The sequence below is a fragment of the Canis aureus genome, chromosome 34 (assembly GCF_053574225.1).
Source record: "Canis aureus isolate CA01 chromosome 34, VMU_Caureus_v.1.0, whole genome shotgun sequence".
In the NCBI taxonomy this organism is placed as follows: Eukaryota; Metazoa; Chordata; class Mammalia; order Carnivora; family Canidae; genus Canis; species Canis aureus.
Genome location: NC_135644.1, coordinates 13,019,382 through 13,028,736, shown reverse-complemented (window position 1 = coordinate 13,028,736; position 9,355 = coordinate 13,019,382). Strand labels below are relative to the sequence as shown.

The 9,355-nt window shown below is 43.1% G+C and overlaps 1 long non-coding RNA gene across 1 annotated transcript; it reads right to left on the bottom strand.

Annotated features, from left to right (window-relative positions):
* Window positions 1-5,186: 5,186 nt before the first annotated feature.
* LOC144304864 (uncharacterized) lies at window positions 5,187-9,074 on the bottom strand. The gene is made up of 3 exons (XR_013371859.1): window positions 8,903-9,074; window positions 5,848-5,966; window positions 5,187-5,572 (listed from the first exon to the last, which is right to left on the bottom strand). It is a non-coding gene; the product is annotated as an uncharacterized LOC144304864 (long non-coding RNA).
* Between the last annotated feature and the right edge of the window lie 281 nt (window positions 9,075-9,355).

Here is a 9,355-nt window from a genome sequence, read left to right as displayed (position 1 = left end):
TACTCCTCTTTCAAAGAAAGAGCTTCGGTGTTCTTCATTCATGTTAGTCTGAGAAGAGAAAGCCAGTCTTAGGAGGAGCTTACCGTGAGAGTCACCTGGCGTCATGCTACCCCTGTGAGTAATCCTTTTGTTGAAAACTTCAAGAGAAGGTGCTGGATGAGAAGGTGTCCTGCCAAAATTTATCCAACACAGGCCTCCCCTGCTCCCTGAAAATAGGACGCTCCTATGAAAGCTCTGTAAGCCAGATGGTGCTAAAGGGAAGAAGCCGTGATCATTATTTTATAAGGAAAAATGTGAATGTTCCCAAACCCAAAATAACCTCTTAGGCTTTCCTGATACCCAAGGATACATCTTGCTAAGGGATGCACCAAATAAATTGAGATAAAGCAAAGAGGCTCTCAGACACAGTTCAAAGGTGCAGCAGCTGGGGGCTGAGTGTGGTCCCCAGGAAGGAGCAGGCTGGGGCTGCTAGCGCTGCCCAGGTGCCTGTTGCTTCCATGGTGGCTCCCCCAAATCAACGTTGTTTTCACTTTTCTTCTAAAAGCAGAATTCCTTTCCAGAATTCTTTTGGTTAGCAAAAACAGGTACTAATGTCGGTCTTTTGTAAAAGCCAAGTGGCCTAACTGGAACTTTGGAAGAACAGGGGGATACCTGTAACCACAACCAGCTGCCTGATGGACAGAGAACAGGTGCAGAAGTAGCAAGTGCCCCCTGTGGGGCACAGGAAAGATGAGGGTGGGGTGCACCCCTCCCAGGCGGGCTTCCCTGACTTGACCGTATCAACCCCGCTTCTGTGGGGGCTCCTCGGCTGCCAATCTCCAGGGCCCCACTGGCTTGGGGTGGCTTTCATACTCTTCTTTTTCTCTTTCCTGCTGTGTCTTCTCCCCTCCCCATCTCCTGGCTCTTCTCTGCACATGTAAGAGTATCTGGAGCCATTCTCATGGTGTCTGGAATTGCCCCATAGGAGATGTTTTGAAATTCTTTAGGGGTGCTTTTGACTCTCAAAATAACTACAAGAGAAGGTACTCCATACAGTTAGGGAGCAGGGCCAAGGATGTAGCATCCTGCGATGCACAGGCATCCCAAACAGCAAAGAATCATCCATCTGGGAGGCCTGGGTGGCTCAGTGGTTGAGCATCTGCCTTCAGCTCAGGTCATGATCCTGGACTCTCGGGATCAGAGCCCTTCATGAGCTCCCCACAGGGAGCCTGCTTCTCCCTCTGCCTGTGTCTCTGCCTCTCTCTCTGTCTCTCATGAATAAATAAATAAAATAATTTTAAAAAATTCCTCCTCCCATTTGTAGCCTTCATGACTTCCAAACGACCCCCTGCACATTCATGTACATGAACAACATTGTATTTTTTAGCCTAGAATCTTCTTCCATTTTACATAGAAATAGAAGATACTTTTGCATTTTGCATGATTTTATTATGCTCTGAATTTTCCTGTTGCTTAAGGAGCGATTATCCCTTGTTTTTGTTTGAGACTCAGCGAGAGTTGTCACTGTTGCTGCATGTCAATGTCATGATGGTGATGCTCGGCTCCAGGTATCTGAGAGGCCAACACAGCCCTCCAGAGCCAGCCTGCCCCTCTAGCTGTCACAGGCATGGTGACTCCATCTGGATTTGCATGCAGTTGCACACCAGCATTTATACATTAAAATCAAGGATATTTTGTTTTAAATAACTTTCATTTCTCTTTTACATTAAAATTGGGCAGTAAATATATTGTGCGTGAGTAGTTTATACTACCCGCAGATGTCATTTCTGGGCAGTAAAAGTGTTAAAATGTTTTGGATGGGAGGCGCAAGGCCTGTCAGGGCTGGGAAACCCTGTGGTGCGTTGGAACATTTAGAACTTATGGATTCTTCACTTACTAACCTAAAGTATTCTCCTCCTCCTACCCCTTCTCAACAAAATGCTAAGAAGGAAAAAAGGGGGTTGGTTATAAAAAATTATTACACACAGAGAAAAGGTCCATGGAGAAGCTTCCTACTCCTAGGATATAGGATACCCTACAGCGGCGTCGCTTGGTTTGTAGGATTCTTTCTTCTGGGGCCTGAGTATCTGCTGTCTTTTTGCTAGAGTTCTCCCCCCCCCCCCATGTTTACTTGTGATCACTTTTATCTTTCTCTCTTTTAAATTTTTTTTAAAAGATTTTATGTATTTACTTGAGAGAGAGAGCATGAGCAGAGGGGAGAGACAGAGGGAGAAGCAGGCTCTGTGCTGAGCCAGGCTAGATCCCAGGACTCCAAGATCATGACCTCTTTTTTTTTTAAATTGTGTGGTTTTGGTTGTGTTCATTTAAAGTTCTCAACTCATATCTTAACTTTTTAGAAGAAAGATGTGATGTGAATGTCTGTCAGCCCATGAACTAAATGTTCTTAAAGTCTAACTGCCCCTATTTGGAAAAGAAACTTGCAGATTATTCAATTTCTTGAATACCAGGGGCCCAATTTTCTTTTAACCAATTAACTCTCTTCTTAAGGTCCCAACTTATTTTAGACCTAAGATAGGATGTGCCCTAAGATCCTCTTTATGGTGCCTTATAGACTTTCTAACTTAAAACCACTTCCCAGGCATATCCAAAATCTGACCAATCCTGAATCAAGAATATTTCCAAAATCAAAATACCTCTAAAATGTTAAGAACTCACATCTGAATGGTATAATTAGAAAAAGATTCAACTTAAACCCAAGATAGATTTTTTATTATATAGATTAGAGAATGGATGATACAGTGTACACTTGTGCCACGCTACAGAATAGCTGTTTGCCCCCAGAATATAAGCCATATACGTCATATATCAAGAGCAGTGGACAGCCGAGGTGTCCCCAGCACATGTCCAGGTGCTGTGGCTGGAGCCCTAACTCCACAGAGCAGTCTTCAGAAGCCCAGCTGTTCACATGCAGCAAACAAAACACAGCATATGGATTCAGTGTTAGGTACTGCAAGGGCATAATCTTTAACATAGGCAACTAGACAAAATCATTTGTTTGGATTTAGACTTTCAGTTTAGATTCTGAGATTAAAAAAAGAAAAAATCCTCTACCGTAATTACATTTTAAAATACAAGAGATAAAACACCGAAGAGCCACGCCGAGGTTAGGAAGGCAGCTGACCCATCTCTAGGCCTCTGAAGTCAAGCAAGCACACTAGATAAGACACACTAAGGCAGGCCTTCTATTTTATTTGCATGCAAACGAAAGCTGGTCTCAGGCACCTTAAATGGTTAAATCAGGCAAGAGAAGGTTTTAGGTTTTCTTTTCTTTTTTTTTTTTTTAAGGAAATAATTAGGTACTTGTCTTCAACACGTACTCACACAATCAAAAGCATTAGTACAGAGCAATGGAATGTGCTTATGCTTTAAAGAGAAATCTAAAGTAGAGTAAACACACTCGTCCTTACCCCCCCACATGCCCCACCTCCAGGCACAGGCAAGTGTCCTAGAGACCAGATTCAGACTTAGGCAGCTAGCCACTGAGCCCGGAAAGAGGTGCCAGCTAGGGGACACTGGACCAGGAAGCCCCCTCCCATCTGCTGGCTCCAGGGCCCGAGGTCCCTCTTGGATTGTCTTGTGCAGCCCAAGAACCGGGCAGGCTGTGGACCCTCCGCAGGCCCTGCTGCCATTGAGGCCGCATTATTGAAATATCCTGCACCGTCTAGTTTCACAAGGAATTGATAATTGGCAAGAGGTGAGGGGTGGAGAGGAGGGAAGGGAAAGGAACTGAGAAAAAAAAAAAAAAGAGAGAGAGAAAGAGAGAGAGAGAGAGAGAGACTTACTCTTTATCATCCTCCTTGACACATCGGCTGTGTTTTTCAATGTCAGCTATCACAACCAAATGAGGCAGTGTGGAGTGGGCAAAAGAGAGCTGGTCTCGTTAATAATTTTGGAGCACTGATTTCGTGCCAACAAAATATAATATCTTTTGTTTTTTACTTATCTCAGCCACTCCCCCCAGTAATCCCATGTTGCCAGCACTATTTTTTTTTTAAGATTTTATTTATCCATTCATGAGAGACACACAGAGAGAGAGAGAGAGAGAGAGAGGTAGGGACACAGGCAGAGAATCCTGCTTCCAGAGAAGCAGGATTCACACAGGGAGCCCAACGTGGGACTCAATCCCGGGCCTCTAGGATCACGCCCTGGGCCAAAGGCAGGAGCCAAACCACTGAGCCACCCGGGCTGCCCTTGCCAGCACTATTATCTGCCCTACCCCCCATTTTACAGAGGGAGCTAAGACCCAGAGTGGTTAGGTGACTTGCCCAGGATCACACAGTAAGTACAGATGGTCTGAGTGAGAGCCCAACTCTTAACTGCTGACCTCTCCCGCCTCCGCTTACAACATTAGATCCCTCATTTAACATTAAAAAAAAACCCCAACTTTATCTTATGTTTTGGGTCTTTGATCTGTGGCACTCCAAACATCTCACATATGTATTCTCTGGAATTACAACAAATTCCCAGTGAATTCCAGGAGGAAAAAAAAAAAAAAAAAAGTTTATCCCTCGTTAGAGATTGGAAAAACCACAAAACCTTCAGATTTCCCTCTAATCTCAAAATGTCTCTGCTTCACGAGTATTGCTAAAGACTCCTACATCGAGTCACTGCCTGTTCCTTGGTACCACTTGGCCTCGGCCAACAGGCCACAGCCCCTGGCCAGACGCACATGGAAAGCAGTTATGTAATTTATTTTTAAAGGAAAAAAATAAAAGCAACAAATACTTGATTAAGTTACCACGTTACTATGGAAGGGGCACAGTGCTGCCATCTAAGTGTGCTCCCCTAACACAGGCCGGTCCCTCTGGCTTATCTAAGGAATGCAATATGTATTTTTCTCTAATTCTGGTTTTTATCACACTCACATTACTAGACTCATTATTAACACAGCTATCAACTCTGGACACCATCAAAGTTGCTTTCTAGCGGGGGCTAATTTGAAATAGTCATCAAGCTAGTGGAGTTCCTAAAATGCGCATCAACGCATAAAGCGCTAACACTAGACTCTATAAAAACATTAGAAATGCACACATGATAATTACACAGTCACAAATGTAATACATTATTACATTTAATTAAATGTAATACATTATTACAGTAATATTATTAATATTATCCAGTGTAATAGATCATGTTATTGATATGTTTATATGGGTACATATTCTACTTACAGTTATCTTGTTATTTGTATTTTCATGCAAAGAAATAGCAGTGTTCTTGAGTCACCATTTCTGCAGTGTAATTTTCATATATGTTTCCCAGCTCCCTCGAGGGGAGGTGGCTCACCCATAGCGACAGTCCCTGTGGCTTGCAAGCGCTCAAAACGCTGTTATTCCTAAAGGATTTCACTCTGGAAGGTAGGAGGGGCTGACTGTCATGGAGTTTGGTAACAGTAGTAGCAGCAATCGTGGGAGCATTAAGATTGAGTCATCCACTTCCAAGTATTATCAACTGTTTGGTTTATTGGCCTTGCAAAAGTCAGGTAGAGGATTGCAAATCTAAAGGCGGTGACGTTGTTAACAAAGTGGTCTCACTCACTTCGAGGCAGATCCTGAAAGCTGTTTTCATCAAGCTGTACAGGGAATGCAAAATGAGCCAGCACGTTCGAACCCATTTAGCCAGTCAGGAAGGTAAGCAGACCCCAGAAAATAAATTTTAAACTTCTCAAAGGATTAGGATTAAGCTAACATTGGATTATGAGGTTGACTATTAGGACACAGTTATCGATAGGGCTGGGATACTTACAGGCAGCAGCACAAACTTTACGTTAAGAAAGAAATTGCAAAAGTGAACAAGGGGAAGAGATAAGAAATAGGAAATTCAGAGTTTGCAAGCCCAGATGCTTACCGGGGGCAAGCGGGACACGGCAATGAGGGTAGGCTGGCCAAAGGCAGTGAGTGGGAGGGCTGTGAATGCAGAGGGATCGGCCCTGCTGCCAGTGTCCAACAGCATGAGCACAGACCTACCTGCAGAAGAAACAGTGCATCTGAGGCTTGCCTCAAGGTCCTCCAGGCAGAAGGGGAAGGGGGAGTGGGAGGGAAAACATTAGCTTTCAGTGGATAGTTCTTGAGGCTGGTGAAGGGTACATAGATGCTACTGTCCCCCTAATCCCCACAATATGTGGGGATCTTTCTGTAAATTAAAAGTGAAAATCATTTAAAAAATATTCAAAAAAAAAGGTCTTTATAAAGACTGCTGATTTTCAGCCTCAGTTGTAATGGAAAAAAACACATAGAAATGGCCTTAGTGTCTAGTACCTAAATAGTAAATTCACTGCTATTATTAATGAGAATGTCCCAAAGCCAACAGGGTCATGTGAGATGTGGGTGGCTTCTGTTTCTATGTCTCCAGTATTTAACCATAATTACATATCAAATTCAAAGTATGGGAGGACTAAGCCCTAAAATTTAATATCTGGACACTCCCCCCGCCATCCCACACATACTCCTCAGTCACAATCAAGCAAATAGATGCTGAGATGCTCTGGACAATCTTTTTACTATCCTCTTAGCCACACTTGAATTCTCAAAAGTCAAAATCAGGCCTTATTCATCTCTGGACACCTGAACCATAGTAGGACTTTAAATCTTTATTGAATTAACAAATCAGGTTTTGTACACTGTAAACTTCACTTGACAAATCATAGAAAGTCTATGTGTACCCAGAAAACAAATAATCTAATTTAAAATGGGCAGAAGACATGAACAGACATTTCTCCACAGAAGACATCCAGATGGCCAACAGACACACGAAAAGATGCTCAATATCACTCATCATCAGGGAAATGCAAATCAAAACCACAGTGAGATATCACCTCACACCTGTCATAATGGTTAAAATCAAAGCCACAAGAAACAACAAGTGTCGGTGAGGATGTGGAGAAACAGGAACCCTCCTGCACTGTTGGTGGGGACGCAAACTGGTGCAGCCACTGTGGAAAACAGTATGGAGCTTCCTCAGAAAGTTAAAAATAAAACTACCCCATGAGCCACAAATCGCATAACTGAGTATCCCTCAAATACAAAAACACTAATTCAAAGGGATACCTGCGCCCTTGTGCTTGTAGCAGCAGTATCTACACTAGCCAAGATATAAAGGCAGTCCAGGTGTCCATCAACCGATGAATGGATACAGAAGATGTGATGTATATATACAATGGAATATTACTTAACCATGAAAAGAATGAAATCTTGTCATTTGCAACAACATGCATGGAACTAGAGGGTATAGCGCTAAGTTTGAAAGAAGTCAGTCAGAGAAAGACAAATACTGTATGATTTCATTCATATGTGGAATTTAAGAAACAAAACAAACAGCAAAGGAAAAAAGAAAGAGAAAAACAAACCAAGAAACAGACTCTTAACTATAGAGAACAAACTGGTGGTACCAGAAGGGAGGTGAGTTGGGGGATAGGGGAAATAAGAGGTGGAGATTAAAGGGTACACTTATCATGATGGAAAAAAACTAAACTAAACTAAACTAAACTAAAAGAAAAGAAAAGAAAAGAAAAGAAAAGAAAAGAAAAGAAAAGAAAAGAAAAGAAAAAAGAAAGTCTAGGGAAGCCTGGGTGGCTCAGTGGTTGAGTATCTGCCTTCAGCTCAGGGCATGGTCCTGGGGTCCTGGGATCAAGTCCTGGATCATGCTCCCTACAGGGAGCCTGCTTCTCCCTCTGCCTCTGCCTCTGCCTCTCTCTCTCTGCCTCTCATGAATAAAGAAATAAAATCTTTTTTTAAAAGGGAAAGTCTACGTATAATAAATGAGTACAATGAAGTTATTGGGATAATTCAGAAAAAATTTAGCAAAATGTAAAGAGTGGCAAGTAATCGCAAACTAACTATATTCCCCCAGTTAAAAAAATAAAATGTGATTCTAAATATATTTAGTAAATAACTTTTTCTGGAATTGACTTCAAAGCAGCCCATTCCATTCCCCATTTCCCAAGGCTATCACAACTCTCTGGGAGTGGAATTGCAACAGACAATTTCCAGTCAAGTGCCAGAGACTTATATAACAGGGGGAGTCTGATGCCAGAAGTACAGCTATGGAGCCCTTCCCTCCCAGAGGCTCCTTGAACTCATGAGTGGCTGAAACCCTGGAGGGGGACTTTCCTTAAGGAATGACCCAACAATGTGGAGGGGAATATACTTTGGACATGGGCACAATCTTGCTCTACATGTGGAGTTAATTGGAGATTGATAGGTGGGGTCATAGGTACAGGTGGAAGGAAAGGCCCTTGATATGAAGACTGGGGAGGCCTGTAGGTCCACAGCATCTACCGAGCTCTCAAACTGGGCTCCTTAAATTTAGGTGGACACATATAGGAGAGAGATATTAGCTAAACAAAATGGAACCCAACCAGGAGGTAACTCAAAACACCGTCACCACGGCAAGCAGGTCACATTCGTATCCTGTAGCACCATGTCCTCTTTCTTCACTCCTTCAAAATGATAAAGCCAGTCCCCTTCACAGAAAGCACACGTGTCACCAAGGCATTTCCCTCTGATTAGGAGTCACTAGAAATGTTCATCTTTCCACTCCTTGGATCAGCCTGATTTGGTGACAGCACAAATGACAGAATAATTCAGTTGTGACAGGAGTACCACAAGGGGACACGCTTGTCAATGGGCCCATCTGTCTGCTGTCATTCTCCATCACCTCAAATGCTTAAGAGAATAGCCTGCTACTGAAAGTGTTGCAAGAGGAAGGAGCCGCACTCGTCCCCATTCCGAATGGGGTGCAGGAAGATCCTGAGTAATGGACAGTGCTTTAGTAGAAAGCACGGTCGTCGGAAGCACAAGTGACGAATCTAGAACTTCAAGCTCTCGAGGTGATCACATCCTCTCCCCTTTCTTATGCTCTAGAATTAGTCTCAGAAAAACAAGAAGAGATTATGATGTCCTACCCTTATTTCACAAGTGTTCAGTGATGAAGGTCCTGTAGAGACAACAATGGGCTGGATATTAGAGGGAACATAAGACAGTTCTAAAATTCGTGATTTCTGAATGAACTTAATGGCTGGTTAAGAAGAGCTACACACTCATAAAAAGTTAAGTGATAAAATGATCCAAGTTCTAGCTAATCACAGAGCCCCACAAGTTCCGTTTAGGATCTAGAACAATTTAGAATTTAGAACGAGTGGAACAGATGTTAGTTAGTATCACGTGACTCCTGTTGACACACCAAATCCTACCTCTCTGAAATCCAACACTAACTTCTGGCCCTCCATGGTTGCATTTCTTATGTGTTATTCTGGTCTCCTCAGCCCAACTGTGAGGCCTCTGGGGGTAGCACCCATCTCCCACATGCTACATAGACGTCTTGGCGGGGTTGAGTGGCCGGTAGCACCAGGAGAAGC